Genomic DNA, 7,919 nt, shown 5'->3' on the forward strand with positions numbered 1-7,919 from the left:
TCTTGCCAAGGTGGAGATTTGTTAAAATTGACAAGATTCTAGATAGTCTTAATTTAGCAACTTGGTAGGTGAAAGTTTGGTAAATTTTGACATCTTGACAAAATGTGATGTAATGAATGACATCAAGAGCAAGAATTTATTCTTATAAATAGATAGCTTTTGATTCATTAGAAATACATTTCAAAAACATTTCTCTCTTCTCTTATCATATTCTAAGGCATTTGCAAAATACATTAGAAGAGTAGATAATTGATAGAGCAATTCTCTTAGTTGTATTTGGGATCTCTCCCCTTTTTTTGTTAATATAAAAGTAGTTGTTCTCTGGTGGACGTACGATCATTTTGATCCGAACCATGTAAAATATTGTTGTTCTTCCTTGTTCTTTATATTTTCACGGTTCCACTAACACATCTACATCCAAGATGGAACCTACAAAGCTGCAATGCCATAACAACTCAAACCTTACGTAGTGAGAAAATTCAGTCCTAGAACATGAAAAAATCATGTGGTCCAAACGAATCACACAACGATATTAATAGAATTTCCCAAGAGAGTTCACCATTTCAAATTACAACAAGATACTGGATGAATTGAAAATATGGGCTAGCTCTATACATGGTGCGGCAATATAAAAACCAGAAATATGAAAAGCTAAGAAGCTAATTTAAAAAATAGGAAGAAAGAGAAAAGAAAAGAACCATTTGGTGAAAGTCATTTGAAAAAATTGGAGAAAGGATAAATGCTTTAAATGCTGAAAATTATTTAAAATCCATTTACACAATTATAAACAACATAATATGGTTGATTAAACTTATTGTCTAAAACTTACATAAGAAATAAACTTGCAATGTACAAACTATGATTCAAGTTCCTTTTAAAAGAAAAACCAAACAAGGCCAAAAGTTCACTTGGGTAGTGGATTGGTTGTCTTCTTCATCTATACTACTCTATCATTAGCAATCAAACAAGAGCGTTTGGGGGGGAGGATATTAAACAACTGAAGGCACAAAAACTACTTGATCATAGTCTAGAAACCCTCAGCAGCAACCAAGCTTGTTTCTCTCTTGGCTTCAATTGTACTTGTTTCTGCTTTCTCCTTCTACTTTTTCAATATGTCACTATGGATTGTTTGAGAACACTCATGGAATCTCAAAGAGACTTTTGTCCCTTTGTCACATTGTCATTTCCAACCACATAGGACTTCTCCATCTCTTTACTTTCACCTCATGTCCTTTCTAAGTTTGGTGTATATACGACTTTTGCCTGAGCCTCTATTTCAGCATCTTCCATGACTAAAAAGTTCTAGATGTTGGGCTGCAGGATCCAACTCCCAGCAACCAGTGGGAGCATTTGGTGCTTCTTGTCCAGTGAGCAAATATGAAGGGATCTGAAGAGAGAAGAGAAACATCTCTTCCCTTGGAATATGAAAATATCTAGGGTCCAAATGCTGACTGAATACCGATGTGAAGCCAACAGCTTTGACTAATGGATCAACTATGACACCTTCTTTCTAAGTGTAGTCGCCAAGCACTTCCACCATATCAAAGTTGTATATCATATTATTCGGAGTTAGCACATTCTATTTAGGAGACCAATGCTTATACAGAGCCCAAACATCCCCTTTCTAGGGAATATTTGGATAACACTGCCAGCCCCTTTCTCTCAGTTGACCTTGTGGGAAAAAGAATTGAGCATCTTATTGATTTCTTGCTTGCCTATCCTGAATCTTCACTGGTTTTGAGAACGCTAGAACCAACCCAATTAATTGGGGCCGAGTTCGGAGTCGTTTTTAAAGTTCAACCAACTGAATTGTAGTTTAAATAGATTTTTAGATATCATATGGTGAATAAAAGAATAATAGCGCGGCATGCCATCATCAACACAATAGGCAGCCAAGAGTTAATTCTCATCAAAAGAGTTTTCCGTTCTATCCTCATCAAGATTATGGAAGACAGGATCAGAAATAGTCCTCGATTTACCTTCTAGTTCTAAATCAAAAGGAGCACTAAAGGCAGGTCACGTTTTCTGCTCGCGTAATATTTTGGAACCTACCACAGCATTATGAGTAGTTTTATCCCATTTCTCAGATCATTTTTGATAACTTCAGGAGCAATTTTCTTCTTCTTTTCCACTTTTATTTCCTTCTTAGATGAAGTTTGAGAAGTAGCAGTTGTGCTCCATTCTTTAATCTTCTTGGTGATCTCAATCCTAGCCTTTTCGCCACAATGGTAGCCCACTCTGCAATCAATTCATTAAGCTATGCATTCCTTTTAATTAGACTATCAACTTTTGAACAGAAAGACATATATAGATATATAGAGCTAACTGTTAATCTTTGAAGGCATCTGATCAATATCAAAACATCACCTTTACTTTGGTTTGTTCTTGACTCTAACCCCTTTCTATAACCTTATATATAGTTCTTAACATGCACTGACTCCTTTTTATGTATTTTGCAGACATAAGTTTGATATTTAATCTCATTCCTTCTCTCTTCTGACACAAAACAAGAAAAAAAAATCAAAAGAAGTAGTGAACAAACAGATATCAAGTAGTCCTAGAGTATCACTCACACTTGAGATCACTTTTAACCCATGAATTGTGCGAGAAATGCGATCATTTACTTCTTTGACCGATTCCATAAAAAGCTTTGCAGCAGGCGAGCTGTTCACAAATACTTGAAACCCAATAGTCACCAACGATCCATCACTGTTAAAGCCATTATCTTTCTTCCCAAAAAATCAATGTTGTTATTAGCATCAGAAAAATCTCAAAAATAATTAGGAACTATTGGAATTCTAGATGGCAAGAGTTCCATACAAGAAGAGACCTCCCCATTCATCACCACATTCTTTGCTAGAGAATTGATTGTTGCTTATACTAAACGGATCCTATTGATCTATGAAATGTCTTGCAAGATCATCATGTATTTTCTATTAGAACTGGTGTCATGCCCTTCCAAGTCCAAACCAAAAGAAAAGCTTATTTAGAAATAAATGATTAGCTACAACAGCTAATCTATCATGTTTTTAGAAAGCAAAATAGTAATCACTCACATTAACAAAGAAAATTGAGATACTACTATCAAGATTTTGACCTTTGAAAATGTGGACCATCAGTCTTCATGAAAGAATTGTTTTTCTTCTGAAAAGCCTCTTGGTTCAATGTACTCATAGCTGCTTTTACATGAGCTCTCTTCAAATTTTCCCCAGCTGTAATAGCATACACAGTATGTGTATCTCTCTTCTTAAAAACTTGATCCTGTTGAATGCTTGCTCTAACTATTGATCCAAAGCCAGAATAACAAGATTCTATTGAATTTGAAGATCTAGGGATCTTCACACCTGAAATAGAAGATCCATTAGAAGCAGGATAGTTTGTACCCTACTGCTACTGGCAGGAAGATCATGGAATAGATGAAGCTTGAAATTTCATGGGAACACCTACCTCCCTTGCCATAAAAGGCCGGTGACCTTTGGGACACATAATAATTTTGATTTGGTGAAGATTTAAGTATTCATAATGTATTTGGCAGTAATGCAAGATGCCCAAAATGTCTCAACTTGTGATGGCTAGGGAGCCACCAGGGTGGGCTGGAAATTAGCATTAGTTGAGTTTCTTGCATTTGCTGGGTTCATGGAGAAATTATGAAATCCATGCTAGTTGTTTTGCAGGAATTCATTCCTCTTATTGTCGTCCATCATTATTTTAGTTCTACCGATTATCATAAAACAATTATCCTAAATGCCCCATATGCCCTAACAAATTTGTTTTTATCAGGGTGATGAGCTAGAGCAAGCCTTGTGAAGTGTTTCTTTATTGTTTCACCGTCAGCTGAGGTCTCTACAGAAAGGAAACCATAAATATCCACTTCACCATAAGTCTTCTTCTCATGAACAACATAAACAACATGTTTGCTTTTAGATAAAGTGTCAATCATTTCAGTCTCAGTTTATCAATATTATTATTCAGTGTATCCGTATAATTCAATTGTGAGTAGTACTTAGCACCAAGAGGACAGATCTTTGAGTAAGCTCCTTTCCATGGGCAATCTACTCAAGAGACACAGGAATAGAGGCTCACCAGTGAGTTAGGTCAAGACCATTAGTAGCAATCCATGTTGTTTAGGCTACTCATGAGAAGAAGACTTATGGTGAAGTGGATAATTACGGTATCCTTTCTGTAGAGCCCTTAGCTGATGATGAAACAATAAGGAAACACTACAGAAGGCTTGCTCTAGCTCATTACCCTGAAAAGAACAAATCTGTTGGGGCAGATGAGGTGTTTAAGATTATATCTAAAGCATGGAGTTTGTTATATGATGATCTATAAAACAAAAAGAATGATGCATGAAAACCGGAATGCATCCCTGTAAGGCAACCAACACAGATTTCATAATTTCTCCATGAACCCAGCTATTGCAAAAAAGTCAACTAATGCTAATTTCCAGTTCGCCCCGGTGGCTCCCCAGCCATCAAAAGTTGATATATTCTGGACATCTTGAGATACATGCCAAATATGTTATTAATAGTTAAAGTTTCACCAAATCAAAAGTATTATGTGCCCTAAATGTCACCGGCCTTTTAGGGTAAGGGAGGTAGGTGTTTCCATGAAAATTCAAGTTTCGTCTTTTCCGCAGTCTTCCCGCCAGCAGCAGGGTACAAACTATCCTACTGCTAATAGATCTTCTGCTTCAGGTGTGAAGATCCCTACAACTTCAAATTCAGTACAATCTGGTTATTTTTTCTTTGGCTCAACAGTTAGAGCAAATATTCAGCAGGATCAAGTTTTTAAGAAGAGAGATACAAATAGTGTGTAAGCTATTACAACTAGGGGAAGTTTGAAGAGAGCTCATGCAGAAGCAGCTATGAGTGCATTGAACCAGGGGGCTTTTCAGAAGAAAAGCAATTAATTCATGAATATTGATGGTCCACATTTTCAACGGTCAAAATCTTGATAGTAGTATCTATCCTTTCTTTGCTAATGTGAGTGATTAATTGTTATGCTTTCTAAAAACTTGACAACATTAGCTGTTGTAGCTAATCATTGATTTCTAAATAAGCTATTTCGTTTGGTTTAAACTTGTAGGGGGATGACACCAGTTCTAATAGAAGATACATGATGATCTCCCAAGACATTTTCATGGACGCAATAGGATTTTTTTAGTATATGCAACAATCGAGTCTCTAGCAAAGAATGTGGTGATGAATAGGGACGTCTCTGCTAGTGTGGCACTCTTGCCATATGAAATTTCAATAGTACCTAATTATTTTTGAGATTTTTCTGATGCTAATAACTACATTTATTTTTTAGGAAGAAATATAATGGCTTTAACTGTAGTGGATCGCTGTTGACTATCGGGTTTCAAGTATTTGTGAACAGATTGCCTATTGCTAAGCTTTCTATGGAATCAGTCAAAATAGTAAATGAACGCATTCGTCGTACAATTCATTATATAAAAAGTGCTCTCAAGTGTAAGGGATACTCTACTACTAATTGATATCTGTTGGTTCACTACTTCTTTTGAGTCCACTTTTTTCTCTGGTTTTGGGTCGTGAAAGAGGAGGAAGGGGATTAAATATCAAACTTATGTCCTCAAAACACATAGAAAAATCAATATATGTTAAGAACTATGTATAAGGTTATAGAAAGGGGTTACAGTCATGAACGAACCAACGTGAAGGTGATGGTTTGATATTGATCAGACGCCTCTAAAATTTAAGAGTTATCTCTATATATCTACAATATCTTTCTGTTCAAAAACTGATAGGCTAATAAAGAGGAGCGCATAGCTTAGTGAATTGGCTGCAGAAAGAGCAACCATTATGGCGAATAAGGCAAGGATTCAGATCACCAAGAAGCTTAAAGAATGGAGCACAACTGCTACTTCTCAAAGTTTATCTTTGAAGGAAAATAATTGGAAAAGAAGAAGCAAATTGCTGCTAAAGTTATCAAAAAATGATTTAAGAAGTGATAAAACTGCTCTTGATGTTGTGGTGGGTTCCAAAATATTACGCGAGCAGAAAACGTGGCCTGTCTTTAGTTCTTCTTTTGATTTTGAACCAGAAGCTAAGTCGATGACTTTTCTTGATCCTAACTTCCATAATTTTGACAAGGATAGAACAGAAAAATCTTTTGATGAGAATCAATTCTGGGCTGCTTATGATTCTATTGATTGCATGGCGCGTTATTATGCTCTGATTCACAATATGATATCTAAAATTCCATTTAAACTATAATTCAGCTAGTTGAACTCGATAAATAACTCTAAACTCGACCCAATTAATTGGGTTGGTTCTTGCTTCCTCAAGAACAGTGGAGATTTCAGGATAGCCAAGCAAGAAATTAATAAGATACTCAATTCATTTTCCCACTTGGTCAAGTAGTGAAAGGGGCTGGAGGTGTTATCCAAATATTTCCAGAAAGGGAGATGTTTTGGCTCTGTACAGACATTGGTCTCCTAAATGGAATGTGCTAACTCCGAATAATGTGATATACACCTTTGATATGGTGGAAGTGCTTGGCGACTACACTGAGAAGGAAGGTGTCATAGTGGATCCATTAGTCAAATTAGTTAGCTTCACGTCGCTATTCCATCAGCATTTAGACCCTAGGTATTTCATATTCCAAGGGAACAGATATTTTGCTTCTTGCTTTAGATCCCTTCATATTTTCTCAGTGGTCAAGAAACACCAAATACTCCCACTGGTTGCTGAGAGTTGGATCCTGCAGCCTTGCTTTTAGAATTTTAGAATCACAACAGATGCTGAAATTGAGGCACAGGGAAAGGTTGTAGATACTTCAAACATAAAATGGACATGTGGTGAAAGCAAAGAGATGGATAAGTCGTATGTGGTTGGAAACAACAATGTGACAAAGGGCGAAGAGACTCATCGAGATTCCATAAATGTTGTCAAACAACCCATAGTGACATATTCAAGAAAGAAGAAGGATAAGGCAGAAGCAACTACCATTGAAGCCAAGAGAGAAACAAACTCGATTGCTGCCAAGGGCTTCTAGACTATGATTAAGTAATTTTGGTGCCTTCAGTAGTTTCGTCTCCTCCCTAAACTCCTTTGTGTGATCGCTAATGATAGAGTAGTGTAGATGAAGAAGACACTCAATCCAGCATCCAAGTGAAATTTTGGCCATGTTTGTTTTCCCTTCTATAGACCAAGAAAGAGTTGTGCTGTTAATTAGAACTAGAATAAGCTATACCGTTAAGTAGAACTTGAATGATACTCTGTATATTGAAAGTTTTCTTTCTTAATTAAGTGTTGGACGGAAAATTTAATCGACCATCTTATGTTGCTTGTAATTGTATATACATGGATTTCAAATGACTTTCAACATTTAAAGCATTAATTGTTTCTCCAGTTTTTCCAAATGACTTTCACCAAATGTTTCATTTCTTTTCTTATTTCTGGTTCTTATATTGTTGCATTTGAATAGAGCTAGCACATAGGTTAACGACCTCTGTATGATTCTCTTTTTCTCTTTCCTGTAAATCCATAAGTAGTGTAATTCAGTAAATTTTGTTATTTGCTAATAGTTTATGCATTTGAAGTACTTGCATATGCACATAAGAATTGTGGAGCTGCGTTTGAACAAGATAAATTACTCATTAAAATTTGGTGTCTTCATAAGAATTGTAGATCTAGAAGTCTAGTTTCATGTCGTTCAAGAATCAACCAATTTGGAGCATCCTACTCTGAGATATGAGTTTTATTTTACAAACGCTCCATTTCAACAATTCAATGCATTTAAATGACAACATGAGCTAATATAAGATAGGTAATTTAAACTTGAAATATTTAATAACCTATGAATTTGGAATCATGATATGAAAACCCATAAAGTTTTAGTTTGAATTAAATAAAAAACTTTGATAATTCATTTGGGCTTCATGAATGAAAGGA

The 7,919-nt window shown here is 35.7% G+C and overlaps 1 pseudogene; it reads left to right on the plus strand.

The window, feature by feature from the left end:
- Positions 1-4,043: 4,043 nt before the first annotated feature.
- On the plus strand, positions 4,044-7,020 carry LOC129883445 (uncharacterized; annotated as a pseudogene).
- Positions 7,021-7,919: the final 899 nt, after the last annotated feature.

The sequence above is a fragment of the Solanum dulcamara genome, chromosome 3, assembly GCF_947179165.1.
Source record: "Solanum dulcamara chromosome 3, daSolDulc1.2, whole genome shotgun sequence".
Taxonomy (NCBI): domain Eukaryota; kingdom Viridiplantae; phylum Streptophyta; class Magnoliopsida; order Solanales; family Solanaceae; genus Solanum; species Solanum dulcamara.